Source organism: Peromyscus eremicus, chromosome 7 (genome assembly GCF_949786415.1).
Source record: "Peromyscus eremicus chromosome 7, PerEre_H2_v1, whole genome shotgun sequence".
NCBI classification, from domain to species: Eukaryota; Metazoa; Chordata; class Mammalia; order Rodentia; family Cricetidae; genus Peromyscus; species Peromyscus eremicus.
This window is the reverse complement of record NC_081422.1, coordinates 82,377,717-82,394,103: the sequence shown is the minus strand read 5'-3', so window position 1 is coordinate 82,394,103 and position 16,387 is coordinate 82,377,717. Positions and strand designations below refer to the sequence as shown.

General features: G+C 42.9%; 1 long non-coding RNA gene and 1 other non-coding gene across 3 annotated transcripts; both read left to right on the top strand.

Moving 5' to 3' along the window:
- The first annotated feature begins 2,233 nt into the window (after positions 1–2,233).
- LOC131914431 (uncharacterized) lies at positions 2,234–3,039 on the top strand. Of its 2 annotated transcripts, none has more exons than XR_009380134.1 (2): positions 2,234–2,348; positions 2,550–3,039. It is a non-coding gene; the product is annotated as an uncharacterized LOC131914431 (long non-coding RNA). The 2 variants fall into 2 exon arrangements; XR_009380135.1 differs by having other exon boundaries at positions 2,544–3,039.
- Positions 2,398–2,469, top strand: LOC131915744 (small nucleolar RNA SNORD50). Its single transcript, XR_009380400.1, has one exon. It is a non-coding gene; the product is annotated as a small nucleolar RNA SNORD50 (small nucleolar RNA).
- Positions 3,040–16,387: the final 13,348 nt, after the last annotated feature.

The following is a 16,387-nucleotide window of genomic DNA, read 5'->3' as shown; positions in this document are numbered from 1 at the left end:
CTCTGGAAGAGCAGTCAGTGCTCTTAACCTCTGAGCCATCTCTCCAGCCCCACCGCAGGTGTTTTAAAAGCAATGTGAGGAATACGTAAGTTTACGATGTACATTATTGGGGGGGGGCACATAAAACTAGTAATTATGTTGTCGCCAAGGAGAAATTTCATCTTTACTCTTACCTTTTGCTGGAGTCCAATCATTCGAGTTTTCTGAAAGGCACCACACATATTCATTTACTCATTTAACAATTACTGACACCGACTTCACCATAGGCTCTGCTTTAAGCCAAATAAAGAAAAATGCACAAAACCAGAGGTGCTCCTCACACACTGTAACAGGAACTAATGACAAATGCACACATGATTTTAATTAGTGAAAAATGCTACAAAATAAAGAGCCGAGTTTCCAAATGCTGAAAACTTCAAATGTAGCATGTGCACCTATAATTCACTCATACATGCCAATTACTGAAGCATTATTTTTGAATCTTAAGTTTGACGTTTGAATTATTCTCTTTCCTTTTTAAATTTATAATTTAGTAGGAAGACACTTAAAAATAGCAAAGGATAGCTGTGTGACCTTAGGCCAACTGACGGCTTTTGACCTGCTTCCTCCTCTGTGAAATGGAGTGCTTAACTTCTCAGGATTGCCACAGAATAACTGTCACTAGTGGCTGGTAACGGGGGCGGGGGTAGGGGTGGGGGTGGGGAAGGCCGGACAGGGCTGAGTGCCTAAGCAGGCGTGCACGCGACAGCGTGGCCTGCTGCAGACCTGCGGTACCGGCAGGGTGCACGAAGGATAAACGCAGGGCTTTCCGGTTTTCACCCGCGTAGATCTGTACGCCAAGGGTCCGTTCGGCGGCGCCGCTGGGTAGCAAGCGCAGCACCGGCCACCGGACCGGCCAGGCTCCTCCAGCGGCCGCGCGCAAAGGCCGCCTGCGCGGCCAAGTCAAGGCCGCTCCCCGCCGCCGACCGTGCTAGCCGACTTGGCTCGAAGCAGGCGGTGACCTCGCCTCCAACTGCGGCTGTTCGTTTGAATTCTGGCGCCACTCCCACGCCACGTAGAGCCGAGCGGCCCGACAGACTCGGAAGAGACGGGTGGCAGCGTGCCGGCGGGAATGCGCGCAGAAATGAACGAGCGGGCGGCGCGCACCACGCCCCAGCATGGCCCGGAAGAAAAGAGCCGCGGCGCGCGCGCTCCCACGCGGGGCCTCAGGGGAAGGCCACGCCCCCGCACGGCGTCGCGGCCAATCGGGTGCGAGAGGGAGGGGCAGCCTCGGTCTCACGCCGCGGAGGCTATAAAGGGAGCCGCGGGCGGCTCGGCTCGTTCTTTTACGTCGGGAACCCAAGGCTTTGTCTTCATCTGTAGGTGAGTGAGCGGTGTGGGTGGATGACCAAGCGGAATAGGATGGCGCAGGGAGAAATTGGAGGCTTCGGTTTTGTGGGACAGCCTCGGAGGCTTGAGGTTAGCTTGCTGTTGCCAGCTTATTCGGGGAAATGCGCATCTGCAATGGGAGACTGCAGGATTGGAGCGTAGGCCCAGAAGAGTGTCGCTGGGCGGCCTAGCTTAATGGCCGCCGGGGTCTGATTCCTCAACCCCAGCATGGGTGGGTTCAGACACATCGGGATTTGTGGAGGAAGGTTTCATGAGTTATGTGCTGTTCGGAAGGTACTGGTATCGTCCAGAGTCGACTGTTTACACAATCCTTTCACAGGAGCAATGACGCCGTCATTTTCTGGGTCTTCAAAGCAGTTGCAAAGAGATGCCCAGGTAAGGGTGATGCAGCTTAGTTTTTTAATTGAAGGAGCAGACTGTTGCCTTGGCAATAGGAAGTAGTGTGGTGCTTAAAATTTTGCTTCTTTTCATTAGATGGAAGAAAGAGGTCCAAACCATCCGAGGGAATTCATAACAGAAAGTAACTTGCTAAAGACCTGACTCTTTCTCATTTCAAAAGGTGTGTATCGAGCCTAGATTTTTAATTTTTATCCTATACAGAACATAGTGTAAAATGTGCGCCAACAGCTTCCACAATTTTAATTCTGAAACAATGCTGACCAGCTACTCCATTTTGTAGTCATGTGACTTAATCCATATGCCTTCTCCTATGCTTGCCTTTTTTAATTTGGAGTGGCTATGCTATTAAGACATTAGTCTAATCAATCATGAATTATATCTCAAAGATGGTTACCTGAAGAACGACTATAATATGTAAGAACGAAGTAATCTAGCGTAGCACTTTTTATGTAATTAATGTACTTAAGTATGTCGTGGTACTTTTTTCTCCCAGCAGTGACTGCCAACGCATAGAGATGCCAGCTGCCTGTAAAGTTCCTAGAGCTGCTGGGAGAATGAGTGTGAGTGGCTTTTTTGTTTTGGTTTTGCTGAACATACCGTCTTTGGTCTAGTCTATGATGATCCTATCCCGAACCTGAATTCCTGTTGAAAAACTAAAATTACGGATCTGGCTTCTGAGATAGACCATTACAAAGGCACTGTTGTGTTAAGTTTTAGTGTTGGTGGTGTTGTAATCCCTGTGTTTCTTTTTCTAGGGACAGTGGCACAAGGCTTTGCTGGCGTATAAGAATTGGATGTTGTGAACATCAAAAAAAGGCAGACAAAAGAAGAAAGTGTACAGTATTGACTAGGGGGTTTTGAGATGAGGTCTTTACATAGCCCTGGCCTTGAACTCAACCATCTTGCCTCCCAAGTGCTGGGGATTTTGTGCCAATAAGGCCAACTATGATACTAATTTTTATTAATGGATAGAACATGAGATCACTGCTTCTTAAAAAGGGTTGTTGAATTTCTTGTAATAAGTGAAAATATTCATTCTTTAATTTTATTGGATTTAAGATGTGGATGGAATTAAAGCTGTGTGGAAGTTTGCAGTGATTCATGAGAATCTAGTAGGATTATGGCAATCTGTCTAGTGAACAGAATTCAGCAATTTTGTGACTTGTAAAATTTGTTACAAGCTACATTTCCTCATCCAGCAGGGCTTACTGTGAATGCTGCAATAAACTGTTCGGTTGCACCAACAGATAACCTGACTGCCCTTTGTGTTTCTATTTGCATGGTAATTGAGGCTTCAAGGTTGGTGGGCTGTCCTCACAGGTGCACATTATTATCAGGTTTCCCTCTGACATTAACAAGTTACACAACACATTGATAGTGTTTTGTCTTCTTTTTTTGGTTTTGGTTTTTTTGGTTTGTTTCCCTACAGACCAGGCTGGGCTTGAGCACATCCACCTGCCTCTCAAGTGCTGAGGTTCAGGGTGGCCTACAGTGCCCACCTTGCCCTTCTAACTTAACTAACTCCAGTTTTCCTTATGTAGTAAGTGCCAAGGGTTGAACTTGTGGTTTTTTTGAGACAGGGTCTCTACCACTGTCCTGGTGTTCATAATATAAACAGCTAGCCTCAGCTCAGATCCAGCTGCCTCTACCTCAGATTTTAAAATAGTCTCCCAAAGTTGCCTTTGCAAAGTAGTGTCATTGTACCTAGTTTTAGGTAAATGTTCTAGTGTGATCTCACTTTTTAGTTGGATAGAATTACATTTGATTGGCTCCTGCTTTGAAGGGTCTAATCCAAGATAGCTTTTTCCCCAGCCCAGTGTCCTAGAATTTTTTTTAGTAATGAGCAGAATCTATTCTTTCCCCTCCCCTATAGGCACCCAAGTTTCCTGGTAACCATTGGACTTCAAATTTCTAAAGTAAATCTTGCTGCCTTTGTTGGAAAATGAAATGGCTGTGGGTACTCATTTCTTTATGAGGTCTTCTGTTCCATTGGCCTGTGTGCCTCAAGCCAGCACCATGCTGTTTGGATGTACTTGAAGCATGATTTTGAGTCCCCAGCTGTGATACTTTTTAGCTCTGACAATCAGGGACGCTTCTGGTTCCATGTACATTTTCTTATTTCCACTGAAATACAGCAATGTTAATAGGTAAATTTCCATCCTATAGACCTTTACAGACTCACTGAATAGCAACTTTGGAGTAGCCTTTTGGTATAAGAACTGCTGACAATGGCAACTTTATTAATTTAGGTTCCTTCTTTCCTGGTTGCTGTAAGACATGCAGTACTGAATTAAACTGGTGAAAGGGGGTGGGTGGGAATCTTATGTTGTCTAAAGACATCCTAAGGTTTCTTCAATGTCCGATGTTGGTGTATTATATGACTAACTTTCTTTTGTTGTCTTCCCCCACCCACCCCCGGGAGCTGAAGACCAAACCCAGGGCCTTGTGCTTCATAGGCAAGCACTCTACCACTGAGCTAAATCCCCAACCCCTATTTTTTTTAAATAAATTATTTTATATGCATTGGTGTTTTGTCTGCATGTATGTCTGTGAGGGTTCTCTGGAACTGGAGTTACAGACAGCTGTGAGCTGCCATGTGGGTGCTGGGAATTGAACCCAGGTCCTCTGGAAGAGCAGTCAGTGCTCTTAACTGCTGAGCCATCTCTCCAGCCCCCTTTTTTAAATGTTTTTATTTCTGCTGATATTTATATCTTCCATTAACTGGCTTATTTGTTTTTCTTTAGTACTTTTAAAAAGTTTTTCATTTGATACTCTTTATTGGCTTTGTTGCTTTGGATTTGTTTTGAGAGGGTTTCTATGTAGTCCTGGCTGTGGAACTGTATGTAGAACCAGGCTGCCCTCTAACTGGGATCCCCCTGCCTCTGCCTCCTGAGTGCTGCTGGGACTAAAGGCCATGTTGATTGCTGTAAATTTCCCTGTCTAGCACTGCTTTTGCTGTATCATAATTTCCCTATTGATTTCATCCTTCTTTGGCTATTCAAGAGTAAGTTACTGAATTTCCACGTAAAGTACAAAATGGAGATGCATCTCAGGAGTCTAAGACAGGAAGATCACTTGAACCCAGTTTGATGCTAACTCAGACAACAGTGAGACCCTCAGGTTGCACTTTACAAATGATGAGTCGTGAATAACATTGTACGTGAAGTGGGGTGAACAATATTTGAATTCTTACTGGTTCCCTAGTTTTTGTCTTTCTCTGCTTGAATCTTTATCTAATAAAAACTCATCTTTTGAGGTCCTAAAATAATGTTTCATTAATCGATAAGATCTCAGGTCCATAACCGGGTCAGATACTTGATAGTATTGTACAGTAAAAATATATATATAAAACTGGTGTGGCACATGCCTTTTTTTTTTTTTTTTTTAAAGATTAATTTATTATGTATACAGTGTTCTGCCTGCATGTATCCCTGCACACCAGAAGAGGGCACCAGATCTCACTACAGATGGTTGTGAGCCACCATGTGGTTGCTGGGAATTGAACTCAGGACCTCTGGAAGAACTGCCAGTGCTCTTAACCACTGAGCCATCTCTCCAGCCCCGTGGCACATGCCTTTAATCACAGCAGAGGCAGGTGGATCTCTTTGAGTTCCAAAGCCAGCCTGTCTACAGAGCTCCAGGACAGCCAGGGCTGTCCAGAACAACCATGTCAGGGGATAGGGACTTAAGAAATTTAAGGCACATTGCACTTTAGCCCAGCTGGCAAACAGTTAAGAGCAAGGCAAGGTTGTGAAACGGTTTGTTTTGAAGCCCTCTGACCTCTTTCTGCAGTTCCTTCCGTTTATTTCCTTGTCTTCTAATGGGTCTTTTAATACAGCATATTCAGTTGATCTGAATTACTGTGCATGCTCTTTATGTATTACAGAGTATTAGTCTGCCAAGGAGCTCAAAGATAAACAATTTCTCCATTCCCTTTGTCAAGATGCCAAGAAAAATCAAAAGCAAGCCAGGAGGAAAGGTGGTGGTTCCACATGGCTTTTAATCCCAACAGAGGCCGAAGCGGTCGGATCTCTTGAGTTCTAGGCCAGACTTGTCTACAGAGGGAGTTCCAGAACAGCCAAGGGTACACAGAAAAACCCTGTCTTTAAAAAAAAAAAAAAAAAAAAGGCAATCTTATAGAATAGAAAAGAAATATTGATTGATCAGTTTGGAAGAGGTCCTCACTATGTAGACCGGGCTAGCTTGGAACTCACTCAAACCAAGCTGGCCTTGAATTTATGGCAATCCTGCTTCTCAAGTGTAGGAATTACAGGCATGTGCCACCATGCACAGCAGGAGAATTTTTTTCTATCAAAGGATTAAACTGAGTCAAAACCAATTCAAGAATAGGTAAAATACAGTTAGGCCTAAGGAATACCATGCATGCATAAAGTATGGTTTAGAACCTGCTTGTGATAAATTGGTGGGGATGTTGGCATGAGTTGGATAAAAGGAATGGACTAGATCAATGACTGAAGAATTTATACCTGAACAAGAAACAAGTCCGAAAAGGCATCATTTTAGTGGAACTAAATTTGAAAGCTCTACATTTTATAGTTAAAATTAGTTTTCATCAAACTTACTAGCTTAAACCTTTTGATACACATTGGATGGCATTTTTTTCACTAAACATGAAAGACTAGCCTTCTACTTTATGGATGTTGACTGAGTAATTCTTTTTGTTAGTAAAAGGCTAAAACTAGTCATTATCAGGGGCCTAGGGTTGTTAAGGAACCTACCTGAGAGCTCACTAGAGACTCAAGTCTAAAAGAACAGAACAAAAACTTTAACGGGACCTCACTACAATAATATGAAATGTGTTTGCTTGTTTCAGACTGGTTTTGCAGGTTGAGAGCAGAATTGACATATCTGGCTTTAGTAACTTTAGCCAACTGGAATTCAGTTGCCCCTGCCTTGTGTCAGGCTTCCAGATAATCTTAAAATATAGTAAGTACAAATTACCATTTGGTGCTTTCTAAAATTAGTTCTATTGCCAGAAACCTAATCTGCACAGCATTTGGTTTCCAGTCAAGTGTCCTCTGAACTGACTAAGGCCTTAAGAGCTTGCTGCTTGCAGTATATCAGCCTCTGGCTGTTTTCATGACATTTTTTTCTCCAATTGCCCAGTGGGGATTAGAGCCCTTACCTTACCTGGGTTTTTTTTTTTTTTTTTTTTTTTTTTTTTTTGGAGCTGAAGACCGAACCCAAGGCCACTGAGCTAAATCCCCAATCTTTTTTTTTTTTTTTTTTTTTTTTTAAGACAGTCTCACTGTGCAGCTCAAGTTGGCCTCAAACCTAACTCAAGTTTTTAAGTATTGGGATTGTATAAGCATGAGCCACCATTCTGGTTCTAGAGGGAATCTTTTTTTAAATTTTTTTTTTTATGTACATTGGTGTGAGAGTGTCAGATCTCCTGGGACTGGAGTTACAGACAGTTGTGAGCTGCCCTGTGGGTGCTGGGAATTGAACCTGGGTCCTCTGGAAGAACAGCCAGTGCGCTTAACCACTGAGCCATCTATCTCTACAGCCCCTCTAGAGGGAATCTTAACTGAGAAAATGTCCCCTTAGGATTGGCCTATAGGTAAGTCTATGGAGCATTTTCTTGATTAATGGTTGACATAGAAGGGTCCAGCTCACTGGAACAGTACCACCAATGGTGGGAGGGGCTGGATAGTATAAGAAAACAAGCTGAGCTGGGTGGTGGTGGTTGCCAAGCATTTCATCCCAGTGGTCCAGAGACAAGCAGGATCTCTGAGTTCAAGGCCCGCCTGGTCCACAGATCAAGTTCCAGGACAACCAGATCTGCACAGAGACATCCTCTCTCAAAACAAACGAACAATTCAGTTTCTGCCTTGAGTTCTGCCCTGACTTCTCTCAGTGACTGAGTATGGCCTGAGAATTGTAAACTGAAACCCTTTCCTCCCCAAGTTTGTCATGGTGTTTTATCACAGCAATACAGAAGCCATTAACTAAAATAAACTTTTCCCTAAAAATGTTTTTGTTTTTTGTTTTGTCTTTTTTTTTTTTTTTTTTTCAGAGCTGAGGACCAATCCCAGGGCCTTGCGCTTGCTAGGCAAGCGCTCTACCACTGAGCTAATAAATCCCCAACCCCCCTAAAAATGTTTTCAGTAATTATTTGAAAATCTTCACATTAAGACTATACCTTCAGGGTCTGGCAAGACAGCTCAACAGGAAAAAGCACTTGCCACCAAACCTGATGACCTGAATTTGATCCTGAGAACCCACTTCCCCAACCCTACTTGCCCTCTGATCCTCAAATTCAAACCATGGCATTCAGCATTGGTGCATGTGCACACACAAAATACAAAAAGACTATGTTTAGGGACTATCTCTAATCACTAGAGGATTTCCCCTGAACCTATAGAATACATAAAGATTATAAGGAAATAAGGTGTTGCCTCGAGGTATAAGGATGATTTAGTACATGAGACAAAATTTGAAATAGATCACATCAACAGAATGAAAGGTAAACACTGATTATCTCAATAGATACAGAAGAAAAAATACTGGAAAGACTCAGCATCACTTCATGAAAAAATATTACAAAAATGAGGAATACTTTGCTGGGCAGTGGTGGCACATGCCATTAATCCCAGCACTGGGGAGGCAGAGGCAGATGGATCTGAGTTCAAGAACAGCCAAGGCTACACAGAGAAACCCTATCTGACAAAAAAAAATAAAATAAAATAAAACTACTCTGCTGTGGGATGTTCTGTATGTCACATGTGTTGCTAATTAGTCAATAAATAAAACACTGATTGGCCATTGGCTAGGCAGGAAGTGTAGGCGGGACAAGGAGGAGAATAAAGCTGGGAAGTGGAAGGCTGAGTCAGAGACTGCCAGCCGCCACCATGACAACCAGCATGTGAAGATGCCGGTAAGCCACGAGCCATGTGGCAAGGCATAGATTAATGGAAATGGATTAATTTAAGCTGTAAAAACAGTTAGCAAGAAGCCTGCCATGGCCATACAGTTTGTAAGCAATATAAGTCTCTGTGTTTGCTTGGTTGGGTCTGAGTGGCTGTGGGACTGGCGGGTGACAGAGATTTGTCCTGACTGTGGGCCAGGCGGGAAAACTCAAGCTACACTACTCAAGAAACACCATCTGTAAAAGTGTTGTCCTGAATAAGGAAAGGAGCAAATGTTTCCTTAACAATTAAGAACAAAAAAAGAATTTGCAGTTTCACAACTGTTATTTAATACAGAGTTGAGCCAGGCATGGTAGCACATGTGTGTAATCCCAGCACTAGAAAGGCAGGTAGGTCTTTGTTAGATTGAGGCAAGCCTGGTCTACAGAGTCCCAGGACACCAAGAGCTACATAGTGAGATCCTGTCTCCAAAAAAAAAAAAATTGTTTTTTGAAAGGAAGAGAGGGGCTGATGAGATGGCTCAGGGATTAAGAGCACTGGCTGCTCTCCCAGAGGACCTGGGTTCAGTTCCTAGCATGCACATGGCAGCTCACAACTGTTTGTAACTCCAGTTCCAGGGCATCTGCACCTTCATACAGACATATATGCAGGCAAAATACCAATGCACATAAAAAATAAAATTTAAAAAGGAAGAGAAAAGAAAAATCAACATTGTTAAAATGTACATGCTTACTAGGTAGTGGTGGCACACCCCTTTGATCCCGGCACTTGAGGCAGAGGAAGGCAGACCTCTTAGTTCAAGGACAGCCAGAGGTATATACAGAAACCCTGTCTTGAACGACAAAAACAAAATGAAATTCTTGCCAAGATACCAATGATATTTTTTACAGAACTAGAAAAACACTCCTAAAATTTGTGAGGAACCGTAAGAGACCTTGAGTAATCGGACATCATTAGCAAAAACATGGCTGGATGCATTAAAATACCTGACTTGAAAGTATGCTTCAAAGCTATCAGCCAAATGGCATAGTACTGGCATGAAACAGACACATAGACCAATGGGACAGAATAAAAAGCCCAGAAATAACTCTGCATATTTATAGTTAACTGATTTTCAACAAAGGCAGCAGGAATATACGTTGATGAAAATAAGCACCTTTACTGAGCCCCCATGCATACAGTAACTATTACTATACTCCCAATTTCCATGAAGTAAGCTTTTTAGGTTCCCCATGTAAACGAGACACAGGGACTTGACATTTAACAATGGTGAAGCATGTGCCTATCATGTACGAAGCATTGGGGGTTGGGGAGGAAGATCCCTGTATTTCAGGTTGAATGATAAAAACTCAAAATGAATCAAAGGCTTAAGTGCAAGACTTGGGAATAGGAAGCTACTCACAGAACTAAAAAGGCTGCATAGCAATGGACAGAGCAAGTGAAGAGAATGCTTAGAGCTGGGCACAGTGACAGACAGTGTGCTGAGAGGCTGACCACAAACTGAAGGGCTGGGGCTGGGGCTGGGGAGAGTGTTCCAGAGGGCTCGAGTTCAAATCCCAGCACCTGTTGTCAGGTGAGTCACAACCACATGTACCTCCAGCTCCAAGGAGGGATCCCACACCTCTGACTTATGTGGATACTTGGATTTACACAGGTATTCAAGTACACAGACACACATACACAAACAAAATCTTAAAAAGAATAGAACAAACTGGAAGCACAGACTGGATAACTTAGTGAGCACCTGCCTCAAAGTAGGAACAGTTCAGCCAATAAGAGACACTTGCTGTCAAGCCGGGGAAACCAGCTTGTCCTCTGACCTCCACATGCATGACATGGCACACCTCAACACACACACACACACACACACACACACACACACACACACACTAAATAGATGTAATGAAAGAGAAGAACAGAACTTTTTTTTTTTTTACATATTAAGGAGGAAAGGAGGGTAGAAGGGGAGAGAGAAAGAAGAGGTCTGAGGATAAAGCTGAGAGGTAGTGAGCCCATCTAGTATGTGTAAAGTCCAGGCTTGAATCCTCAATACCACAAAAAAAGGGAGGGGAAACCCCTTACAACTGGGAAAATATATTTGTTAATTGTACGTCTGACAATATACAGAATATATAAGAAACTCCAACTCAGTAGCAAACCCTGACATGATGTCTTTTTTTCTTTTTTTTTTTAAATATTTATTTATTATGTATATAATATTCTGCCTGCATATATGCCTGCAGCCCAGAAGAGGGCACCAGATCTCATTACAGATGGTTGTGAGCCACCATGTGGTTGCTGGGAATTGAACTCAGGACCTCTTGAAGAACAGCCAGTGCTCTTAACCACTGAGCCATCTCTCGAGCCCCCCTTTTTTTTTTCTTTTTTGATTTTTCGATACAGGGTTTCTCTGTGTAGCTCTGACTGTCCTGGAACTCACTCTGTAGACCAGGCTGGTCTAGGATTAAAGGCATGAACCACCATCACCCAGCTCTAATTTCTTGAAATGGAAACTAGTAAAGGCACTTGCCACATGAACATGACCACCTGAATTTGGTCCTCAGATATCATAGAGAGAACAAGTCCTGAAAGTTGTCCTCTGACCTCTATATTCATGCCCATACTCATGTATTCATCATACATGCATGAACAATAAAAATAAAATTTGCACCAGGCAATGGTGGCACACATCTTTGATCCCAGCACTCAAGAGGCAGAGCCAGGTGAATCTCTGTGAGTTCGAGGCCAGCCTGGTCTACAGAGTGAGATCCAGGACAAGCTCCAAAAGCTACACAGAGAAACCCTGTCTGGAAAAACAAAAAAATAAAAATAAATAGCTATAAATGTCAAAATGTTCATGCCTTTAATCCTAGAACTTGTAAGGTAGAGGCAAGAGGATTGGAAGCTCAAGGTCTTCCCCTTGCTGAACTTCACAATGAATTTAAGGCTAGCCTAAGCTAAATGAAACCCCATCTCAAAAAAACAAAAACGTTTGAAATTCTTACATTTGGTAGAACATGCATGATGGCACTGGATCAGTGTATTAAGTGAGAAGAGCCAGCTAGTCTCTGGCAAGTACTGTCCTGTTGTTTAGTTTTTGTTTTTTGGTTTTTGTTTTTTTTCATTTTGTAATAGTGAACTAACCCAATGCTTTGTATGTGGTAGGTACATGCTCCACCTCTGAGTTAAATGTCAAGTCCCTGGGTTTCATTCACATGGGGAACCTTCATGGAAATTGGGAGTATAGTAATAGTTGCTGTATGCATGGGGGCTCAGTAAAGAAACTGCTAAAATGCCCACTCAATTAAGGGAAAGGATTTTATCATAGAAAATGTATTATATTATTCATTATAAGAAAGAGAAAATACCCAGAGTCATCTGGAAGAGTCTAGAACAGAGAGAAAAAGAAGTAAACTGGGGACATGGCCAGGGCTAGAGAAGTGGGGGTAGTGGAGATAGCAAGAGATGGGGGTGTTGCCTTTATATACAGATTTTAAAAAATGGATATCTGGGAGGAGGGAAGTCTGGGGAGGTGAGAAGGGCTTTGAAGTGTGTAACAGGTACTTGTGAATAGGGACTGTAGGACCCTAAAGGCCAACATGGGATTTGATACGCTACCACAGGTACATGTCAGTAAAGAGCCATAGTCCCTTCTGCCAGAGGTAAGAGAAATGACTCCTCTTTAGTGACCTGTTTCACGAGTTCCTGAGGAATGCTGGCTTTTATCTAACTGCAAGAAATCCTTCTATAGTCCAGCTTGAGCTCGATTCCAGACATATGGACTGCCTGAGACCTAGTAGTTACTAAAACCCAAAAAGGATAACAAAGGGAGAAATAGCAAAAGGATGTCTAACGTGGTGCAGGGAGTGGGAGGAATAACTTTTTTTTTTTTTTTTTTTTTTGGAGCTGAGGACCAAACCTAAGGCCTTGTGCTTGCTAGGCAAGCGCTCTACCACTGAGCTAAATCCAATAACTTCTAATGCTCTGTGTAGCACAGTGGGATAACCGTAGTTGACATCAATTAACCGGCTGTTTCAGAATAGTAATAGATTTTGAATGTTCCCAGCACAAAGAAATGATGATTTTTCTGAGGTGACAGTTCCACTAATCACCCTGATTGTCTTAGTTAGGGTTTCTACTGCTGTGATAAACACCACAATCAAAAGCAACTCAGGGAAGAAAGGGTTTATTTCTTCTTACAGTTCCACAGCGTAGTCTACTATTGAAGGTAATAGGTTTTCTGCCCCACTTCCCCAATAATTGAAGTAAGCCAGATCAAGTTGAAGGTTTATTTGAGCAAAGCAACTCCCAGGTGAGTTCTCTAGTCCCAGAGATTGAGGCCGAAGAAGCTGCACCCTGAACTAAAGCAGGAGACTTTATAGGTTTTAGGTGTGAGGTGATGATGTGTCTGCCACAAGCTGGGTTTGTGCCCAAGTATTGTCAAAAGCTGAGTGGTTGGGCGGGGATTTGGTCTGCTGGCAGCAACGGGAGGAAATTGCCATAGTCACTAAGAATCCGGAATTGGACTTTTGTGCCTTTTCTTTGTTCGGAGACTCAGTTGAAGCTAGAGAGACAGGAATGGGGCTTTCTAGGTCATGCAGGGGTGAGCTGAAGATTCCACCCAAACAGAAGGTAGTCAGAACAGGAACTCAAGACAGGGTAAGAACCTGGAGGCAGGAAGCAGTGGCCATAGAGTAAGGGCCATGCTTACTGGCTTGCTTCCTGTAGCTTGGTAGCTTGCTCAGTTTGTTTTTCTTTCTTTCTTTCTTTCTTTCTTTCTTTCTTTCTTTCTTTCTTTCTTTCTTTCTTTCTTTCTTTCTTTCTTCCTTCCTTCCTTCCTTCCTTCCTTCCTTCCTTCCTTTCTTTCTTTCTTTCTCCTTTTTTTTTTTTGTGTGTTTTTTCAAGACAGGGTTTCTCTGTGTAGTTTTAGTACCTGTCCTGGATCTCGCTCTGTAGACCAGGCTGGCCTCAAACTCACAGAGATCCTCCTGCCTCTGCCTCTCAAGTGCTGGGATTAAAGGTACACAACCACTACTGCCCGGCTCAGTTTGCTTTTCTTTTTTCTTTTCTTCTTTTTTTTTTTTTTTTTTTTGGTTTTTCGAGACAGGGTTTCTCTGTAGCTTTGGTGCCTGTCCTGGATCTCACCCTGTAGACCAGGCTGGCCTCGAACTCACAGAGATCCACCTGCCTCTGCCTCCCGAGTGCTGGGATTAAAGGCGTGCACCACCACAGCCCAGCTCAGTTTGCTTTTCTTGTAACACCAAGAACTACTTCCCCAGGGAGTCCTCACACATCAATCATCAATCAAGAAAATGTACCGTAGGCTTGCCCACAGGCCAAACTGGTGGGGAAATTTCTGTGAGTTCAAGGCTAGCCTGGTCTACAGAGTGAGTTCCAGGAGGGCCAGGGCTACACAGAGAAACCCTATCTCGAGGGAAAAAAAAAAAAAAAAGAGTAACAAACAAACAAAAACAGGTGCAAGATTATTTTATTTTTGATACTACCAGGAGTGAATCCAGGATTTTATACATGCTGGTCAACTGCTCTATTACTGAGCTACATCTCCCAGAGATTTTTGTTTCGTTTTATTTTTCAGATATTCTTCATGTGCTCCATATGCTAGTTTCAAATTCATGGGCTCAAGTGAATCTCCCGTGTCACTAAAGTAGCCAGAAGTAGGAGAACTCACCGCATCACATACAAAGCCAACAAGCTAAATAAGACAACCAGGGGAATGATTGGAAAGAGAAGTAATAGATAAATTGAGCTCTGTGGTATTCCACAATTAGGACATTTCAGATTCATTTCGTTCAAATTCCAGACATTATTGTGTTGTCAGGTTCAGGTGCTGCATGTGGAACAGGAATCAGGAATGATGAAGAAGACCTAAAGCCAAATGAGCAGAAAAAAAAACAAACCCAGGGATGAGAACCACACAAATAACCACGGGTCCGTTCTCCCCTCCCATCCCCCCCCCCACCTCCCCACCCCCGTGGGCTGAAATGACCTTGGAATTTTATGCAGAGCATTGCATGGGAAGAAAATGGAAAGGGTGACTTTTTGGATGACAGATTTGCAAAGCAATAAAGTAACCTTCAGGAAAGAATGAGATGAGAAATTTAACAGGTGTAATAAGGGTTTTCATCAGACATTGTGGAACTTGGGGAAACGGAGTTGACCTTGACCAAGTTATAGGTTTGTCTCACAGTGTTAAAATGTCAGTGGAGGCTGGAAACTACATATTTGAATGAGGTTAACTGCATATTTCTTCATTATTCTCCTACTGTGCTTATCAGCTTGGGAGCAGAAAACAGATAACCAGTTTAATCGAATTTAGGAATAAATCACCTGGGAGGATCGGAGCAAGGGCTGTCAAGGGTATTGAGGACACAAGAAAAGTGTTAAAATTATGGATCTTAAGGTCCAGGCTGGTGGATCCAGGATGGGCAGTAAAGATTCTGCTAGGAAACTATCCCAAGTAAGAGTGACCACTAGGTGTGCCATAGGAAGGTACTGGTGAAAACTGAGTAAAATCAGACTCTCCCTGACGATGCTACACAGAAGCCCATAGCTTATTGTTTTGGATTCCTGGTTTATCTTTCTCTAGCCCTGAAGCTTGAGTTCCTTGAAAACAGAGACTGTCACAGCTGTGTGTTCTATAAAGTCAATGGACAGAGCGGGGTAGTGAATTTTATGGAATATTTTTCTAGTTGAATGAAATTCAGTGTGTGTGTTTAAGGTGAACACTCGTTAGGTATGATTTAAATTTTCTGAAACAAACATAAAAGAAATAAGAAAATCTGGAAGCTGTTGAGGATGGTTTGTGTATATTCCCCTCCAAATTCACATATTAACATTGCTCCAAAAGAAATGCATTACGGACTGAAAGTCTTCACCTGTGATAAAATTCAGAAACCAGAATCAAGAGGTACCTGCTGTGGGATGTTCTGTATGGCAAATGAGTTGCTGATTAGTCAATAAATAAAACACTGATTGGCTATTGGCTAGGCAGGAAGTATAGGCGGGACAAGGAGGAGAATAAAGCTGGGAAGTGGAAGGCTGAGTCAGAGAGACACTGCCAGCTGCCACGATGAGAAACAGCATGTGAAGATGCCGGTAAGCCACGAGCCATGTGGCAAGGTATAGATTAATGGAAATGGATTAATTTAAGCTGTAAGAACAGTTAGCAAGAAGCCTGCCATGGCCATACAGTTTGTAACCAATATAAGTCTCTGTGTTTACTTGGTCGGGTCTGAGGCTGTGGGACTGGCAGGTGATAGAGATTTGTCCTGACTATGGGCCAGGCAGGAAAACTCTAGCTACAGGTACCCATTTTGTTTGTTTGTTTTGTTTTGTTTTTGTTTTTGTTTTTTGAGACAGGGTTTCTCTGGCTCCTGCTGTCCTGGAACTCACTCTGTAGAACACGCTGGCCTCAAACTCAAAGATCTACCTGCCTCTTCACCCCCGGTTGCTGGGATTAAAGGGGTATGACATACTCAAATCTTATTTTTTAAAAAAGATTTACCTGGGCAGTGTGGTGGCTCACGTCTTTAATCCCACCACTCTGGAGGCAGAGGCAGGAGGATCTCTGTGAGTTTGAGGCCAGCCTGGGCTACAGAGTGAGTTCCAGGAAAGACTCTAAAGCTACACAGAGAAACCCTGTCTCGAAAAAATAAAAAGATTTATTTTTATTTATATGTATGGGTGTC